This window comes from Heptranchias perlo, chromosome 17 (genome assembly GCF_035084215.1).
Source record: "Heptranchias perlo isolate sHepPer1 chromosome 17, sHepPer1.hap1, whole genome shotgun sequence".
NCBI lineage: Eukaryota > Metazoa > Chordata > Chondrichthyes > Hexanchiformes > Hexanchidae > Heptranchias > Heptranchias perlo.
The window spans coordinates 61802741-61821535 of record NC_090341.1 but is presented as its reverse complement, the minus strand read 5'-3'; positions in this window follow the sequence as shown (position 1 = coordinate 61821535).

Genomic DNA, 18795 nt, shown 5'->3' with positions numbered 1-18795 from the left:
ATATATTCTACACAAATTTATATATACTTATAATGCATTAAACATTTTGCACGCACACCCTTTCTGTCGGTACAACTTGACTTCCTGTTGCATGTTTGTCACACTTTGTGTCAATTTTTTCCCCATCATGTCCCTGTTTATACTGGGCTTTATCCAGGAAGACTAGTCACCCTGTGAATGCACAATCTGGCCACAGGTTTTCCATGTATCATTCAAAATGCTTTCTGAAAACTTTTCATCATCCATTTTTTTCTCAGCAGCTGAAATTTCTAATTTCCAAAATAAGGGTTCAAATAAAACATTCAAGGCAGCGGAGCAGAGGAGCGGCCCATAAAAAGCCGGGAGTGAGGAGCATAGGATCAGCTGAGGCGGAGGAGCAGAGGGGGGAGTGAGGAGCACAGGATCAGCTGAGGCAGTGGAGCAGAGGAGGGAGTGAGGAGCACAGGATCAGCTGAGACGGTGGAGCAGTGGGGGGAGTGAGGAGCACAGGATCAGCTGAGACGGCGGAGCAGAGGGGGGAGTCAGGAGCACAGGATCAGCTGAGACGGCGGAGCAGAGGGGGGAGTCAGGAGCACAGGATCAGCTGAGGCGACGGAGCAGAGGGGGGAGTGAGGAGCACAGGATCAGCTGAGGCGGAGGAGCGGGAGTGAGGAGCACAGGATCAGCTGAGACGGGGAGCAGAGGAGGGAGTGAGGAGCACAGGATCAGCTGAGGCGGAGGAGCGGGAGTGAGGAGCACAGGATCAGCTGAGGCGGAGGAGCGGGAGTGAGGAGCACAGGATCAGCTGAGGCGGAGGAGCAGAGGAGGGAGTCAGGAGCACAGGATCAGCTGAGGCGGTGGAGGAGAGGGGGGAGTGAGCAGCACAGGATCAGCTGAGGCGGAGGAGCAGAGGAGGGAGTGAGGAGCACAGGATCAGCTGAGGCGGAGGAGCGGGAGTGAGGAGCACAGGATCAGCTGAGGCGGAGGAGCGGGAGTGAGGAGCACAGGATCAGCTGAGGCGGAGGAGCGGGAGTGAGGAGCACAGGATCAGCTGAGGCGGAGGAGCGGGAGTGAGGAGCACAGGATCAGCTGAGGCGGAGGAGCAGAGGAGGGAGTCAGGAGCACAGGATCAGCTGAGGCGGTGGAGGAGAGGGGGGAGTGAGGAGCACAGGATCAGCTGAGGCGGAGGAGCAGAGGAGGGAGTGAGGAGCACAGGATCAGCTGAGGCGGAGGAGCGGGAGTGAGGAGCACAGGATCAGCTGAGGCGGAGGAGCGGGAGTGAGGAGCACAGGATCAGCTGAGGCGGAGGAGTAGAGGAGGGAGTCAGGAGCACAGGATCAGCTGAGACGGTGGAGCAGAGGAGGGAGTCAGGAGCACAGGATCAGCTGAGACGGAGGAGCAGAGGAGGGGAGTGAGGAGCACAGGATCAGCTGAGACGGAGGAGGAGAGGAGGGCGAGGGTTAGGGAGAGAAAAAAAAAACCAAAGTGACGTCAGCAGAAGGGAAGGAGCTGATTGGTGAGGAGCTGATTGTTTCGGGGGAGGATCGAGCTGCTGGAGGCACAAAGTCACAGCCAACAGGTCAGTGATTGGCTGGTGACTGGTAAGTAGTTTTTCTTTCCTTTTTTTTCTCTTGACATTGTAGTTGTTCTTAAGCTAACTTAAGGGTTAAGCCATGGCAGGAGATCCCAGGGCCGTGTCATGTTCCTCTTGTGGGATGTGGGAATTCAGGGCTCCTTCCTGTATCCCTGATTCCTTCACCTGCGGGAAGTGTGTCCAGCTGCAGCTATTGTTTGACCGCTTGACGGCTCTGGAGCTGTGGATGGACTCACTTTGGAGCATCCGCGATGCTGAGAAAGTCGTGGATAGCACGTTCAGTGAGTTGGTCACACCACAGATAAAAATTACTGAGGGAGATAGTGAATGGGTGACCAACAGACAGAGGAAGAGTAGGAAGGCAGTGCAGGGGTCCCCTGCGGTCATCTCCCTCCAAAAAAGGTATACCATTTTGGATACTGTTGCGGGAGACGGCTCACCAGGGGAAGGTGGCAGTGGCCAGGTTCATGGCACCGTGGCTGGCTCTGCTGCACAGGAGGGCAGGAAAAAAAGTGGCAGAGCTATAGTGATAGGGGACTCGATTGTAAGGGGAATAGACAGGCGTTTCTGCGGACGCAACCGAGACTCCAGGATGGTATGTTGCCTCCCTGGTGCAAGGGTCAGGGATGTCTTGAAGCGGCTGCAGGACATTCTGGAGGGGGAGGGTGAACAGCCAGTTGTCGTGGTGCATATAGGTACCAACAATATAGGTAAAAAACGGGATGAGGTCCTACAAGCTGAATTTAGGGAGTTAGGAGTTAAACTAAAGAGTAGGACCTCAAAGGTAGTAATCTCAGGATTGCTACCAGTGCCACGGGCTAGTCAGAGTAGGAATGACAGGATAGCTAAGATGAATACGTGGCTTGAGAGATGGTGCAAGAGGGAGGGATTCAAATTCCTGGGCCATTGGAACCGGTTCTGGGGGAGGTGGGACCAGTACAAATTGGACGGTCTGCATCTGGGCAGGACTGGAACCAATGTCCTAGGGGGAGTGTTTGCCAGTGCTGTTGGGGAGGGTTTAAACTAATGTGGCAGGGGGATGGGAACCGATGCAGGAAGTCAGTGGGAAGTAAAGTGGTGACAGAAACAAAAGGCAGTAAGGGAGAGTGTACAGAACATGACCGGACAGATGGTCTGAGAAAGCAGGGCAAAGACCAAGGGAAGTCTAGATTAAACTGCATTTATTTCAATGCAAGAAGTCTGATGGGCAAGGCAGATGAACTCAGGGCATGGATGGGTACATGGGACTGGGATGTTATAGCTATTACTGAAACATGGATAAGGGAGGGGCAGGACTGGCAGCTCAATGTTCCAGGGTACAGATGCTATAGGAAAGATAGAGCAGGAGGTAAGAGAGGAGGGGGAGTTACGTTCTTGATTAGGGAGAACATCACGGCAGTAGTGAGAGGGGATATGACCGAGGGTTCGCCCACTGAGTCTATATGAGTAGAACTGAAAAATAAGAATGGAGAGATCACTTTGATAGGATTGTACCACAGACCCCCAAATAGTCAACGGGAAATTGAGGAGCAAATATGTAAGGAGATTACAGACAGCTGCAAGAAAAATAGGGTGGTAATAGTAGGGGACTTTAACTTTCCCAACATTGACTGGGACAGCCATAGCATTAGGGGCTTGGATGGAGAGAAATTTGTTGAGTGTATTCAGGAGGAATTTATCATTCAGTATGTGGATGGCCCGACTAGAGAGGGGGCAAAACTTGACCTCCTCTTGGGAAATAAGGAAGGGCAGGTGACAGAAGTGTTAGTGAGGGATCACTTTGGGACCAGTGATCATAATTCCATTAGTTTTAAGATAGCTATTACAGCGTTGGTCCAAACATGGACAAAAGAGCTGAATTCCAGAGGTGAGGTGAGAGTGACTGCCCTTGACATCAATGCAGCGTTTGACTGAGTGTGGCACCAATGAGCCCTAGTAAAATTGAAGTCAATGCGAATCAGGGGGAAAACTCTCCAGTGGCTGGAGTCATACCTAGCACAAAGGAAGATGGTAGTGGTTGGGAAGATGGGTATCGAGGGATATGGGCCAAGTGCAGGCAATTGCGACTAGCTTAGTGGTATAAACTGGGCGACATGGACATGTTGGGCCGAAGGGCCTGTTTCCATGTTGTAACTTCTATGATTCTATGATTCTATGATTGGTCTGGCCCAAAAGTTAAAACTCTAAATTGGGGAAAGGCCAATTTTGATGGTATTAGACAGGAACTTTCAGAAGTTGATTGGGAGAGTCTGTTGGCAGGCAAAGGGACGTCTGGTAAGTGGGAGGCTTTCAAAAGTGTGTTAACCAGGGTTCAGGGTAAGCACATTCCTTATAAAGTGAAGGGCAAGGCTGGTAGAAGTAGGGAACCTTGGATGACTCGGGAGATTGAGGCACTAGTCAAAAAGAAGAAGGAGGCATATGACATGCATAGACAGCTGGGATCAAGTGGATCCCTTGAAGAGTATAGAGATTGTTGGAGTAGAGTTAAGAGAGAAATCAGGAGGGCAAAAAGGGGACGTGAGATTGCTTTGGCAGATAAGGCAAAGGAGAATCCAAAGAGCTTCTACAAATACATAAAGGGCAAAAGAGTAACTAGGGAGAGAGTAGGGCCTCTTAAGGATCAACAAGGTCATCTATGTGCGGAACCACAAGAAATGGGTGAGATCCTGAATGAATATTTCACATCGGTATTTACGGTTGAGAAAGGCATGGATGTTAGGGAACTTGGGGAAATAAATAGTGATGTCTTGAGGAGTGTACATATTACAGAGAGGGAGGTGCTGGAAGTCTAAACGCGCATCAAGGTAGATAAATCTCCGGGACCTGATGAAATGTATCCCAGGACGTTATGGGAGGTTAGGGAGGAAATTGCGGGTCCCCGAGCAGAGATATTTGAATCATCGACAGCTGCAGGTGAGGTGCCTGAAGATTGGAGGGTAGCAAATGTTGTGCCTTTGTTTATTTATTTATTTATTTTTATTCGTTCGTGGGATGTGGGCGTCGCTGGCGAGGCCGGCATTTATTGCCCATCCCTAATTGCCCTTGAGAAGGTGGTGGTGAGCCGCCTTCTTGAACCACTGCAGTCCGTGTGGTGACAGTTCTCCCACAGTGCTGTTAGGAAGGGAGTTCCAGGATTTTGACCCAGCGACAATGAAGGAACGGCGATATATTTCCAAGTCGGGATGGTGTGTGACTTGGAGGGGAACGTGCAGGTGGGGTTGTTCCCATGTGCCTGCTGCTCTTGTCCTTCTAGGTGGGAGAGGTCGCGGGTTTGGGAGGTGCTGTCGAAGAAGCCTTGGCGAGTTGCTGCAGTGCATCCTGTGGATGGTACACACTGCAGCCACAGTGCGCCGGTGGTGAAGGGAGTGAATGTTTAGTGTGGTGGATGGGGTGCCAATCAAGCGGGCTGCTTTATCTTGGATGGTGTCGAGCTTCTTGAGTGTTGTTGGAGCTGCACTCATCCAAGCAAGTGGAGAGTATTCCATCACACTCCTGACTTGTGCCTTGTAGATGGTGGAAAGGATTTGGGGAGTCAGGAGGTGAGTCACTCGCCGCAGAATACCCAGCCTCTGACCTGCTCTCGTAGCCACATTATTTATATGGCTGGTCCAGTTAAGTTTCTGGTCAATGGTGACCCCCAGGATGTTGATGGTGGGGGATTCGGCGATGGTATTGCCGTTGAATGTCAGGGGGAGGTGGTTAGACTCTCTCTTGTTGAAGATGGTCATTGCCTGGCACTTATCTGGCGCGAATGTTACTTGTCACTTATCAGCCCAAGCCTGGATGTTGTCCAGGTCTTGCTGCATGCGGGCTCGGACTGCTTCATTATCTGAGGGGTTGCGAATGGAACTGAACACTGTGCAGTCATCAGCGAACATCCCCATTTCTGACCTTATGATGGAGGGAAGGTCATTGATGTAGCAGCTGAAGATGGTTGGACCTAGAACACTGCCCTGAGGAACTCCTGCAGCAATGTCCTGGGGCTGAGATGATTGGCCTCCAACAACCACTACCATCTTCCTTTGTGCTAGGTATGACTCCAGCCACTGGAGAGTTTTCCCCCTGATTCGCATTGACTTCAATTTTACTAGGGCTCATTGGTGCCACACTCAGTCAAACGCTGCATTGATGTCAAGGGCAGTCACTCTCACCTCACCTCTGGAATTGAGCTCTTTTGTCCATGTTTGGACCAACGCTGTAATGAGGTCTGGAGCCGAGTGGTCCTGGCGGAACCCAAACTGAGCATCGGTGAGCAGGTTATTGGAGAGTAAGTGCCGCTTGATAGCACTGTCGATGACACCTTCCATCACTTTGCTGATGATTGAGAGTAGACTGATGGGGCGGTAATTGGCCGGATTGGATTTGTCCTGCTTTTTGTGGACAGGACATACCTGGGCAATTTTCCATATTGTCGGGTAGATGCCAGTGTTGTAGCTGTACTGGAACAGCTTGGCTAGAGGCGCAGCTAGTTCTGGAGCACAAGTCTTCAGCACTACAGCTGGGATGTTGTCGGGGCCCATAGCCTTTGCTGTATCCAGTGCGGCAGGGAAAAGCCTGGGAACTACAGGTGAGCCTGACATCTGTGGTGGGTAAGTTGTTAGATGGTATTCTGAGAGATAGGATCTACAGGCATTTGGAGAGGCAGGGATTGATTAGGAACAGTCAGCATGGTTTTGTGAGAGGAAAATCATGTCTCACGAATTTGATTGAGTTTTTTGAAAGGGTAACCAAGAAGTTAGATGAGTGCTGTGCAGGAGACGTGGTCTACATGGACTTCAGCAAAGCATTTGACAAGGTACTGCATGGTAGGTTGTTACATAAGGTTAAATCTCACGGGATCCAAGGTGAGGTAGCCAATTGGATACAAAATTGGCTTGACAACAGAAGACAGAGGGTGGTTGTAGAGGGTTGTTTTTCAAACTGGAGGCCTGTGACCAGCGGTGTGCCTCAGGGATCGGTGCTGGGTCCGCTGTTATTTGTTATTTATATTATTGATTTGGATGAGAATTTAGGAAGCATGGTTAGTAAGTTTGCAGATGACACCAAGATTGGTGGCATTGTGGACAGTGAAGAAGGTTATCTAGGATTGCAACGGGATCTTGATAAATTGGGCCAGTGGGCCGATGAATGGCAGATGGAGTTTAATTTAGACAAATGTGAGGTGATGCATTTTGGTAGATCGAATCGGGCCAGGACCTACTCCGTTAATGGTAGGGCGTTGGGGAGAATTATAGAACAAAGAGATCTAGGAGTACAGGTTCATAGCTCCTTGAAAGTGGAGTCACGTGTGGATAGGGTGGTGAAGAAGGCATTCGGCATGCTTGGTTTCATTGGTCAGAACATTGAATACAGGAGTTGGGATGTCTTGTTGAAGTTGTACAAGACATTAGTGAGGCCACACTTGGAATACTGTGTATAGTTCTGGTCACCCTATTATAGAAAGGATATTATTAAACTAGAAAGAGCGCAGAAAAGATTTACTAGGATGCTACCGGGACTTGATGGTTTGACTTGTCGGGAGAGGTTAGACAGACTGGGACTTTTTTCCCTGGAGAGTAGGAGGTTTAGGGGTGATCTTATAGAAATCTATAAAATAATGAGGGGCATAGATAAGGTCGATGTCAAAATCTTTTCCCAAAGGTAGGGGAGTCTATAACGAGGGGGCATAGATTTAAGGTGAGAGGGGAGAGATACAAAAGGGTCCAGAGGGGCAATTTTTTCACTCAAAGGGTGGTGAGTGTCTGGAACGAGCTGCCAGAGGCAGTAGTAGAGGCGGGTACAATTTTGTCTTTTAAAAAGCATTTGGACAGTTACATGGGTAAGATGGGTATAGAGGGATATGGGCCAAGTGCAGGCAATTGGGACTAGCTTAGTGGTATAAACTGGGAGACATGGATATGTTGAGCCGAAGGGCCTGTTTCCATGTTGTAAACTTCTATGATTCTCTGATTCTAAATTATATATTTCACAATAACACAATTACATTTATCCACTGAATTGTGTTTTGTTTCTTTTAATACCTTCATTTAAGTTTTTATTTGAAGGCTCCAACTTGCCTTAAAAGCCTGGGCTTGGATTTGATGTTTTTGCCCAGAGCTGTGACTGAGCTGAATTTAGATTGTGCAATTTGGGCATTGTGCAGTCTGCATCAGTACCATTCAGTCAGATATACTGATGGAATATTTGTCTTCAATTTCGAGCACTTTAACTCAGTAGCTTTTCTTCAAATCATTTTGAAAAGCAAATTTCAAAAGTTCTACTGATGTCAAATTTATATATTTTTTGGAAGACTGCATGTTTGTGTGTGTGAATTGAGACTAAAATAGTCGTTTATAAGATATTAGGGGAACAGATAGGGTGGATAGAGAGAAACTATTTCCGCTGGTTGGGGATTTTAGGAGCAGGGGGCACAGTCTAAAAATTAGAGCCAGACCTTTCAGGAGCGAGATTAGAAAACATTTCTACACACAAAGGGTGGTAGAAGTTTGGAACTCTCTTCCGCAAATGGCAATTGATACTAGCTCAATTGCTAAATTTAAATCTGAGATAGATAGCTTTTTGGCAATCAAAGGTATTAAGGGATATGGGCCAAAGGCAGGTATATGGAGTTAGATCACAGATCAGCCATGATCTTATCAAATGGCGGAGCAGGCTCGAGGGGCTGAATGGCCGACTCCTGTTGCTATGTTCCTATATGTTCCTAAATAACTGTTCAGATTACACATCTCTTGCAGCTTTTGTGTTCTATAAGCTGCAGAAAGCAAATTCAGCTGAGACTGGGGGTCAGTGAGGCAGTGAGAGGGGGTGGAAAGAGAGTGCATGTGAAGTTGAACCTTGATGCCAATTAATTATCTGCCCGTAAGACAGAGATCCTAATCGCTAACACGTATGAACGAGAGAGAGGGAACGGGCAAAGGAGAGGGAGAGAGAGGGAGCAAAGTGGAGGGAAAGGCAAACAGGCAGTGTCTTTCCTTATTCTAATTTTGAAGGCAAACGAACACTCATTAAGTGAAATCGATAGGAAGGGAGGAGAAGAGGTGAACAGATTAAGGTAATCGACTTCTGGACTCTCACCACCTGCCCTTGGGGGAAGTGTGGAGGAGTGGATGGAAAGTTTTGGTTGAGGTGAGTGACAGTGAAACAAGGGAGGGGCGAATACGACTGTTGAGTGATTAAAGATAAGGGGACTAATGGGGGGCTATAGTGGAAGATGAAGTGGCAGGTGACATGAAGAGAGTGAGGAGGTGGAGAAAGTATGAGTGATTGGGGGAGTGGGATAGGAGGGGAGTCACTGAGGGCCACATCTTCCCCACTCCTCTTCCTGCCCCATCAAGCCATGCCACCCACTACCTCCACCTTTTTTTTATTCATGGGATGTGGGCGTCGCTGGCGAGGCCGGCATTTATTGCCCATCCTAAATTTCCCTTCAGAAGGTGGTGGTGAGCCGCCTTCTTGAACCGCTGCAGTCCATGTGGTGAAGGTTCTCCCACAGTGCTGTTAGGAAGGGAGTTCCAGGATTTTGACCCAGTGATGATGAAGGAACCGCGATGTATGTCCACGTCGGGATGGTGTGCGAATTAGAGGGGAACCTGGAGTTGCCATGCACCTGCTGCCCTTGTCCTTCTAGGTGGGTGGAGGTCAAGTGTATCCTGTAGGGGTTGCCCATTTACGACAGAGATGAGGAGAAATTTCTTCTCTCAGAGGGTTATGAACCTTTGGAATTCTTTACCCCAAAGAGTTGTAGAGGCTGAGTCATTGAATACATTCAAGGCTGAGTTAGAAATTTTTGATCAGCAAGGGAGTCAAAGGAAATGGGGAAAAGGCGGGAAAGTGGAGATGAGGCCAAAATCAGATCAGCCACGATCTCATTGAATGGCGGAGCAGGCTCGAAGGGCCAAATGGCCTACTCCTGCTCCTATCTCTTATGTTCTTATGTAGATAGTATAAACCGCAGTATCGGTACGATGATGGTAGAGGGAGTGGATGTTTAAGCAAGTGGATGGGGTGCCAATCAAGCGGACTGGATGGTGTCGAGCTTCTTGAGTGTTGCTGGAGCTGCACCCATCGAGGCAAATGCAAAATATTCCATCACACTCCTGCCTTGTGCTTTGTAGATGGTGGAAAGGCTTTGGGGAGTTAGGAGGTGAGCCTCTCGCTGCAGAATACCCAGCCTCTGACCTGCTCTTGTAGCCACAGTATTTATGTGCTGATAAATGGAAACCCCCAGGATGTTGATGGTGGGAGATTTGGCAATGATAATATAAACAGATGAAATTGATTGGTGGGAAAAGGCAAGCTGGTCCATCAAGCCTGCCCCACGCCATGGTGTCCGGACCATCGTGGCTAGACACTTCCTCGCTCCCCTGACCTCCCCCCGTCACACCCACCCCCACAGACCCTCCCCTGACCTCCCCCCATCACACCCACCCCCGCAGACCCTCCCCTGACCTCCCCCCATCACACCCACCCCTGCAGCCCCTCCCCCAATCTCTTCCCCTGTCACACCCACCCTGCAGCCCCTCCCCCAACTTCTCTCCCATCACACCCACCCTGCAGCCCCTCCCCCAACCTCTTCCCCTGTCACACCCACCCTGCAGCCCCTCCCCCAATCTCTTCCCCTGTCACACCCACCCCCGCAGCCCCTCCCCCAACCTCTTCCCCTGTCACACCCACCCTGCAGCCATGTAATCTCCTGGGAGAGGCAAAAACAACGCAGAAAAAAAACAGGGCTAATAAGGGAAAAAATACTCTAAAATTCCTCTCCGACCCCCTCAGGCCATTGAAACCAGTCCAGGAGATCACATGGACCAAGTGTTATCAATAAAGACACTGACCTTCTATATGATGCAATCTCTGTCCCAGCCAGGAACTGGTCCAACTCCCTCTCGAAGGCAGAGACTCAGCACCCACCACACCAGCCAGCAACACGTTCCAGAGTCTCACTACTCTCTGGGGAATGAGGAACCGCCCAACGTCCAGTCTATTCCTACTCTTCCAAAGTTTAAACTCGTGCCCCCTGGTCCTCCCAACCTGTTAAACTGGAATAATCTATCAATAGGGACACTATCCAGCCCGTTAATTATTTTATAGCCCTCTATCAGGTCACCTCTAAGTCTACGCTGCTCTAAAGTAAATAGACCGAGGTCCTTGAACCTATCGGAGTATCTGAGGTTCTTTGAACGATGAATGATTTTTGTAGCTCTCATCTGGACCTTTTCCATGGCCAGTGTATCACCCACCATGTGAGGGGACCAAAACTGGGCTCAGTACTCTAGATGTAGTCTGACCAGTGACCTGAATAGTATCAGAGTGGTATCCTTTGATTTATACTGAATGGTTCTATTAATACAACCCAATACCTTGTTAGCTTTAGCTACAGTTTCTCCACATTGGTGAGGAATCTTCAGTGATCTGAGCACAATAACACTAAGATCTTTTTCTCCCTCTTTCAGTATTGTTCCCTGAAAATGACATGTGGATTCAGTGTTGGCCCTACCAACATGCATGACATTACGCATGAAATTAAACTCCATTTGCCAATGTGTGGTCACTCCCCAGCACTCCGCAGGGTTTGAATGCACTCCTCTACCATCTTAACCCTTGCACAGATTTTAGTGTCATCTGAATATTCCCATATCGCTGTCCAGGTCTGCCACTATTACGCACCATCTTCTTTCCCAGAGATCTCTTGGCGAATCTTAAGTCTATTTTTGTCTTTCTTAATTGCATGCGATACTTTTCCCTGTTCTCCTGTAAGTTCAATGCCTTAAGAGTATAGAATGCCTCCTGTTTCAATCGAATTTGCCTCGGTACATTCCTCATCAACCAGAATGGTTTTGTTTTACAATGTGCCCTTCTTTAATCATTGGGGCATACATGGTTTCATTCTGTTTGAGAATGGTTTTAAATAGAACCCATCCTCAGTACTTGATTGCCTATCCAGTAGGGTTGCCCAGTCAACTTTTGCCAGATCTTCAGCCATTTTTGTAAAGTTAGCCCTCTTAAAATTTGGGACCAGCATTAGATTGGCTGCAGCCTTGGATTGGCCAAGAAGATTAAACCTAATTATATTGTGATCAGAGCTGGCCAGGTGTTCGCCCACATAGAGATTTGATACAGCACCAGGGTCACTGCTAAAAACCACATCGAGAATTTGTTTATCCCTAGTTGCCTCACCAACATGCTGTGTAAGGAAACAATTGTCAAAAAAACTATTAGGAAAGCAAAGAGGAACAATGAGATTAAATTATCAAGGAATATAAACAGAAATAGTAAAGTATTCTACAGACACATAAATAACAAAAGGAAAATCAGGATAGGGTTTGGGCCACAAAGGGATACAGACGATAAACTCACAGGTAATGACAGTGAAATAGCAGAAATATTGAATAATTACTTTGCCTCAGTATTTACCAGGGAGACTGACATGGTGGGCAGGTCATTAGAAAAATAGATCAAAAAAGATAGAAAGTGGGGAGATAATTGATAAACTAATCAAACTTAGAGAGGATAAAAGCCCTGGTCCAGATGGACTGCATCCGTGCATATTAAAAGAAGTTAGGGAAGAGATAGCAGAGGCTCTATTACATATATATAAAAAATCATTAGAAAAGGGAATAGTGCCAGAGGACTGGCGGACAGCTAATGTTATTCCTATATTTAAAAACGGAGATAGAACCAGTCCAGGGAACTATAGACCAATTAGCTTAACGTCAGTGGTGGGAAAGATAATGGAATCTTTCCTCAAAGATGTAATAGAAAAACATCTGGAAACCAAAAATATAATAAAGAATAATCAGCACGGATTTCAGAAGGGAAAGTCATGCTTTACCAGCCTTATTGAATTATTTGAAGAAGTAACAGAAAAGGTAGACAAGGGTAATGTAGTAGATGTAATATATTTGGATTTTCAAAAGGCCTTCGATAAGGTATCGCATTGTAGACTCATGACTAAGGTCAGAGCATGTGGAGTCAGGGGACAGGTAGCAGAATGGATCGCAAGCTGGCTACAAAAGAGAAAACAGAGAGTAGGGGTTAAAGGTGGTTACTCAGACTGGCAAAAGGTAGGAAGTGGTGTTCCACAGGGATCGGTGCTGGGACCATTATTGTTCACAATTTATATTAATGATATTAATTCCGGAATCAGAAGTACAATTTCAAAATTTGCGAACAATACCAAATTGGGGGGTGAGGTTAATACAAAGGAATAATGTGTCAAAATACAGGAAGACGTTAATAAACTTGCAGAATGGATATGTAATTGGCAAATGAATTTCAATATAGATAAGTGTGGTAGGAAGAATAAGGAGACCACATACTCCTTGGACAATAAGAGTTTAAACAGGATAGAGAAGCAAAGGGATCTGGTGGTACGGATACACAAATCACTAAAAGTAGCAACGCAGGTTAATAAGGCCATAAAAAAAGCACCAGGGTTCATTTCTAGAGGAATAGAATCAAAAAACAAAGAAGTTATGCTAACCTTTTTATTAATTCGTCCATGGGATGTGGGCGTCGCTGGCGAGGCCGGCATTTATTGCCCATCCCTAATTGCCCTTGAGAAGGTGGTGGTGAGCCGCCTTCTTGAACCGCTGCAGTCCGTGTGGTGAAGGTTCTCCCACAGTGCTGTTAGGAAGGGAGTTCCAGGATTTTGACCCAGTGACGATGAAGGAACGGCGATATATTTCCAAGTCAGGATGGTGTGTGACTTGGAGGGGAACGTGCAGGTGGTGTTGTTCCCATGTGCCTGCTGCTCTTGTCCTTCTAGGTGGTAGAGGTCGCGGGTTTGGGAGGTGCTGTCGAAGAAGCCTTGGCGAGTTGCTGCAGTGCATCCTGTGGATGGTACACACTGCAGCCACTGTGCGCCGGTGGTGAAGGGAGTGAATGTTTAGGGTGGTGGATGGGGTGCCAATCAAGCAGGCTGTTTTGTCCTGGATGGTGTCGAGCTTCTTGAGTGTTGTTGGAGCTGCACTCATCCAGGCAAGTGGAGAGTATTCCATCACACTCCTGACTTGTGCCTTGTAGATGGTGGAAAGGCTTTGTGGAGTCAGGAGGTGAATCACTCACCACAGAATACCCAGCCTCTCTGACCTGCTCTTGTAGCCACAGTATTGATGTGGCTGGTCCAATTAAGTTTCTGGTCAATGGTGATCCCCAGGATGTTGATGGTGGGGGATTCGGCGATGGTAATGCCATTGAATGTCAAGGGGAGATGGTTGGACTCTCTCTTGTTGGAGATGGTCATTGTGCAGAACCTTGGTTAGTCCACACTTGAAGTAATATTATACAGTACTGGTCTCCTTATTATAAAAAGTATATAGAGATATCGGCGAGGGTGCAAAAAAGATTTACAAGGTCGATACCAGAACTGAAATGATATCCTTATTAGGAAAGACTGAACAGGCTGGGGCTCTTTTCTCGAGAATAGAGAAGACTGAGGGTGACCTCATAGAGGTCTTCAAGATAATGAAAGGGTTTGATAGGGTAGATGTAGAGAAAATGTTTCCATTTCTTGGGGAGTTCAAAACTAGAGGTCATTAATATAAACTAGTCGCTAATAAATCCAATATGGAATTCAGGAGAAACTTCTTAACCCAAAGAATGGTGAGAATGTGGAACTCACTACTACATGGAGTAGTTGAGGCAAATAGTATAGATCATTTAAGGGGAAGCAAGATAAACACATGAGGGAGAAAGGAATAGAAGGAGATGGTGATAGGGGTAGATGCAGTAGGGAGGGAGGAGGCTCGTGTGTAGCATAAACCAGTTGACCAGTTGGCCTAGACCAGTTGGGCCGAATGGCCTGTTTCTATGCTGTAGTTTTGATGTAACTCGATCTGATCGTTTACCCTGTTTACAAATGACTCAGCTACTCTCCCCACGACACGAGATGGTTCACCATCGGACCACTTAATACAAGGAAAGTTGAAGTCTCCCATAATGCAAATTGGGCCCAGGCTAAAAGATTCAGCAATTTGTGAACAAAGTTGCTCATCAGCTGGAGCTGCCTGTCCTGGAGGCCTATAACAGGTGCCAATCATAAACTTAGGGCCACTGACTTGGACTAATTTGAATCCAAACAGTCTCAGCTCCTGCTGATCTGCTAATATCGCTTACCACAGCAGGCAGGTTGTTTCTGACAAATAAGGCTACAGCTCCTCCCTTCTGACCTATTCTATCTTTCCTAAGACAGTTATACCCTGCGATATGGCATTCGGCACCATCATTTAAATCCAGCCATGTCTCAGTGACCCCTACAACATCTGGGTTTTCCAATGCTGCATAAGACTATAGTGAGACCAATTTATTTCTAAGACTTCTTGCATTAGCAGAGAAACATTTCAATGGCTTGTCAGTTAGCTGACTCTGGGACCATTCCTTTTCTTTTTTCTTATTTGTTCATGTGATGTGGGCGTCGCTGGCGAGGCCAGCATTTATTGTCCATCCCAAATTGCCCTTGAGAAGGTGGTGGTGAGCCTGTGCCCTGCCGTTAGAATATCTGGGTCGTCTTTTACTACCTCCCCCAGTAAAACTATCGCTTGGTTTGTCTATTCTAACCCTTGGCTCAACTAATTTAAATGCTCCCCAAAGGCTACCTCAAAATTCTTGGCCAACATCTGTGCGCTCAGAAAGTTAAGATGGAGTCCATCCCTTGCTCCTGAAAAATTCCCCAGTTGTCCATAAAAGTAAGTCTCTCCCTCTTACATAGGTCCTCGAGCCACAGGTTGAGTCCGATGATATTCCTTTTCCTTTATGCAGAAGCCCGTGGTCCTGGAAGAAGGCTTTCCTCCTTGTCCTTTAGTGCCTCCTGTAGTTGTCCTGCAAGAGAAAGGACTTTTTATCCATCACATTATTTGGTCCCACATGCAATGCCACGATGGTTCCATGTTTCTTAACTTTCATCCATTCTGTCATGAATTAACTTCGGCCCCTGGAAAACACAAAACCGCCCGGGACAAAGCCTCACCTCTGCACAGCGTGCAATGGAGTCCCCGATGACTAGAACTCTCCATCTTACCCATCTCTCTTTCTTTGACTGTGCCTTTCTGTTCTGCTTTGCCTTGCTTCGTTATCTTTTGGAGGCAGCTGTGCTGTCAGGTGTGGCTACAAAGATGCTGCCTTCTGCATCTTTGTAGCCACACTTTGTAGCCTTCTGCATCAGAATCGGTCTCTTCCTGTCCAAGACCTGCAAACCTGTTCTCGGAGGCAAACGTACAATCCAGAGTACAGAAAGAAGTGGAGTCAAGTGGAGAAATAGACTTACCTATTGTCTGATTAACCAGGGATTTCAGGTCCTCTACTCGTTTCAAGTTGCTGATCTCCCGCTTAAAACACTCAATTTCCACACATTTAGAGCATGTGACTGAACCGTAGTGCCTAATGTCATTGCCCTCCCTTCCCAAACTTCCCTTAAGTGTGTACATGTTACACATTTCACACTGAGCACGCTCTCCTCTAGGCACAGCTCTGGAGGTGGCCATGATATTTGGAAGAGGCAGAAAACTGCAAGGGTATCAGCAAATTAAAGAGTCAAGATGAATGGAACTGCTCTGTACCAAACACCCCTGTTCTCAACTCCAAAATAATTGACTTCTCACTCTGTTGAACCTCTCACTCAGCTGAGATCTCACTCTGTTGAACCTCTCACTCCGCTGAAATCTCACTCTGTTGAACCTCTCACTCCGCTGAGATCTCACTCTGTTGAACCTCTCACTCGGCTGAGGTCTCACTCCGTCAAAACCATTGAATGGCAAGCGATGAAGCCTCCTCCTTCCGTTAGTTGTTTAATTGTCCACCACCATTCACGACTGGATGTGGCAGGACTGCAGAGCTTTGATCTGATCCGTTGGTTGTGGAATCGCTTAGCTCTGTCTATAGCATGTTGCTTCCGCTGTTTAGCATGCATGTAGTCCTGAGTTGTAGCTTCACCAGGTTGGCACCTCATTTTTAGGGATGCCTGGTGCTGCTCCTGGCATGCTCTTCTGCACTCCTCATTGAACCAGGGTTGATCCCCTGGCTTGTTGGTAATGATAGAGAGTGAGGAATATGCCGGGCCATGAGGTTACAGATTGTGCTGGAATACAATTCTGCCACTGATGATGGCCCACAGCGCCTCACGGATTCCCAATTTTGAGTTGCTAGATCTGTTCTAAATTTTAGCACGGTGGTAATGCCACATGACATGATGGACAGTGTCCTCAGTGTGAAGACGGGACTTCGTCTCCACAAGGACTGTGCGTTGGTCACTGTTACCAATACTGTCACGGCCAGATGTATCTGCGACAGGGTGTGGATGAGGTCAAGTAGGTTTTTCCCTCATGATGGTTCTGTCAACACCTACCTCAGGTCCAATCTGGCAGTTATGTCTTTCGGGATTCGGCCAGCTCGGTCAGTGTTGGTACTACTGAGTCACTCTTGGACATTGAAATCCCCCGCCCAGAGTGTATTCTGTGCCCTTGGTACCTTCAATGCTTCCTCCAAGTGGTGTTCAACAGGGAGGAGGACTGATTCTTCAGCTGAGAGATGGCGGTAAGTGGTAATCGGCAGCATGTTTCCTTGTCCATGTTTGGCTTGAAGCCATGAGACTTCATGGGGTCAGGAGTCAATGCTGAGAACTCCAAGGGCTACTCCCATCTGACTATATCCAACTGTGCCCTGTAGCGGGTGGTGGTGTGTGTCAGCTTCACCTCTGACTTCTGAGCGGTTCGAATCGCTCCCACTCCTTGGGTTCTAGACCTTGGATTTATTTGGAGGTTGTGACAAAGTGCAGCAGACAACTGGTTTTGGTGCAAGAAACTTTGATCTTTATTCAAGAGAGAAAATACAACACAACAATCTTAACACTCTAATAAAATGGGGAACACTTCGGTACACACAAGGGAAAGATACCTCACCCCTCCCAATCCCACTAATTAGCTAAGTTGGACTCTAAAGGGCCAGAGATAATGCTCACCAATCGAATCCTTGACAATAATTCACCCAGAGGTAAGTCAGAAATAGATCGTAGAGTGGAAACTTTGCGGATCTTCGGTTTTCTTCCGAGTTGGTTTTCTTTGGTCGCGGTGGCCCAGTATTACCCGGTTGGTTGGTGGTAATATTCGGTTGGTTGTTTCGTAAGGCCCTTGTTGCCGCGAGGTGTCTGATGATCACTGGGACTGTTGCTCTGGTTTCTTCTTGTGTGTCGGCCTGCTTCTAGAGCTGCTGTCCTTCCCTGTCGAACCGCTTGCCTTGTTGTTCGCTGGAAGCTGCTCTTCCTTCCAGAGACAGGCAGAACAAGACAAGCAGAACACAACAGCCAGCAAGAGCCAGAGAGAGAGAGAGAGAGAGGGGGGATTTGAGTTTCCACTTCTAATAACCCCCTCTTACAATGGTCTTCGACACTTGTAAAAAAAACACTTCATGTCTGTTTAAACAGTTCTTACAAAGTCCTTAAGAATCTTTGATGGCTTTTTGATGGTCCCTCATCATGTTGCAATTGCTTCTCCCGATGGATCACTGTTAATTCCGATTTTTGAGCTTTTCACACAAGGCTTCCTTTTGTATCCAACATCCTAGGTGTTGATCGGTTTTGCTTTAAAACAAAGACATGGCCCCACCATGTCTGGAGCAGTTGCCTCTTTCAATGGCCTTGAGTGTTGACCACCTGCTGTTGGTTTTGCATTAAAACAGAGACATGTCTGAAGCAGTAATTCTCCCACATTCCACTGTGTGTGTTGTTGATTCGTCTGGTGACCTCTCACCTATCCTTCCATCTTAGGATTTCAGTCAATGGCCAAAGTTTTTCCATACTCAGGGAAAAGGTGAATTCCCAGAATTCTTACAGTCGCCCTTACAAGGAAGCGAGTCCCTTAAAGGACGTGGATTCCTCGAAAAGTACTTTTCCCTGGATTATGCTTCTTGATGCGGCGCGTGTGTGAGTCACCCTGAAATGGTTGGAAAAGAGTCCAAAGTCCTTTTCTTCAGGGTTTTTCTCCGAGTTTTGGGGGATCTGTGAATTTTGAGAATCTTACAGCCCTCACCTCTGGACATACCTTGGGATAGTGATGGAAGAGTTTGGGACATTGGCTGAAAGGTATGACTCTACGAGCTAAATTTGGATTGTGTAGTATGAGCCTCATTTCCCTGGATGCATCAGTACCGTTTAGTCAGCTACACTGATGGAATATTCCAGCAGTTTCTACTCAAACCTTTTTCAAAATTATTTGAAGAAAAGGTAGAGGATA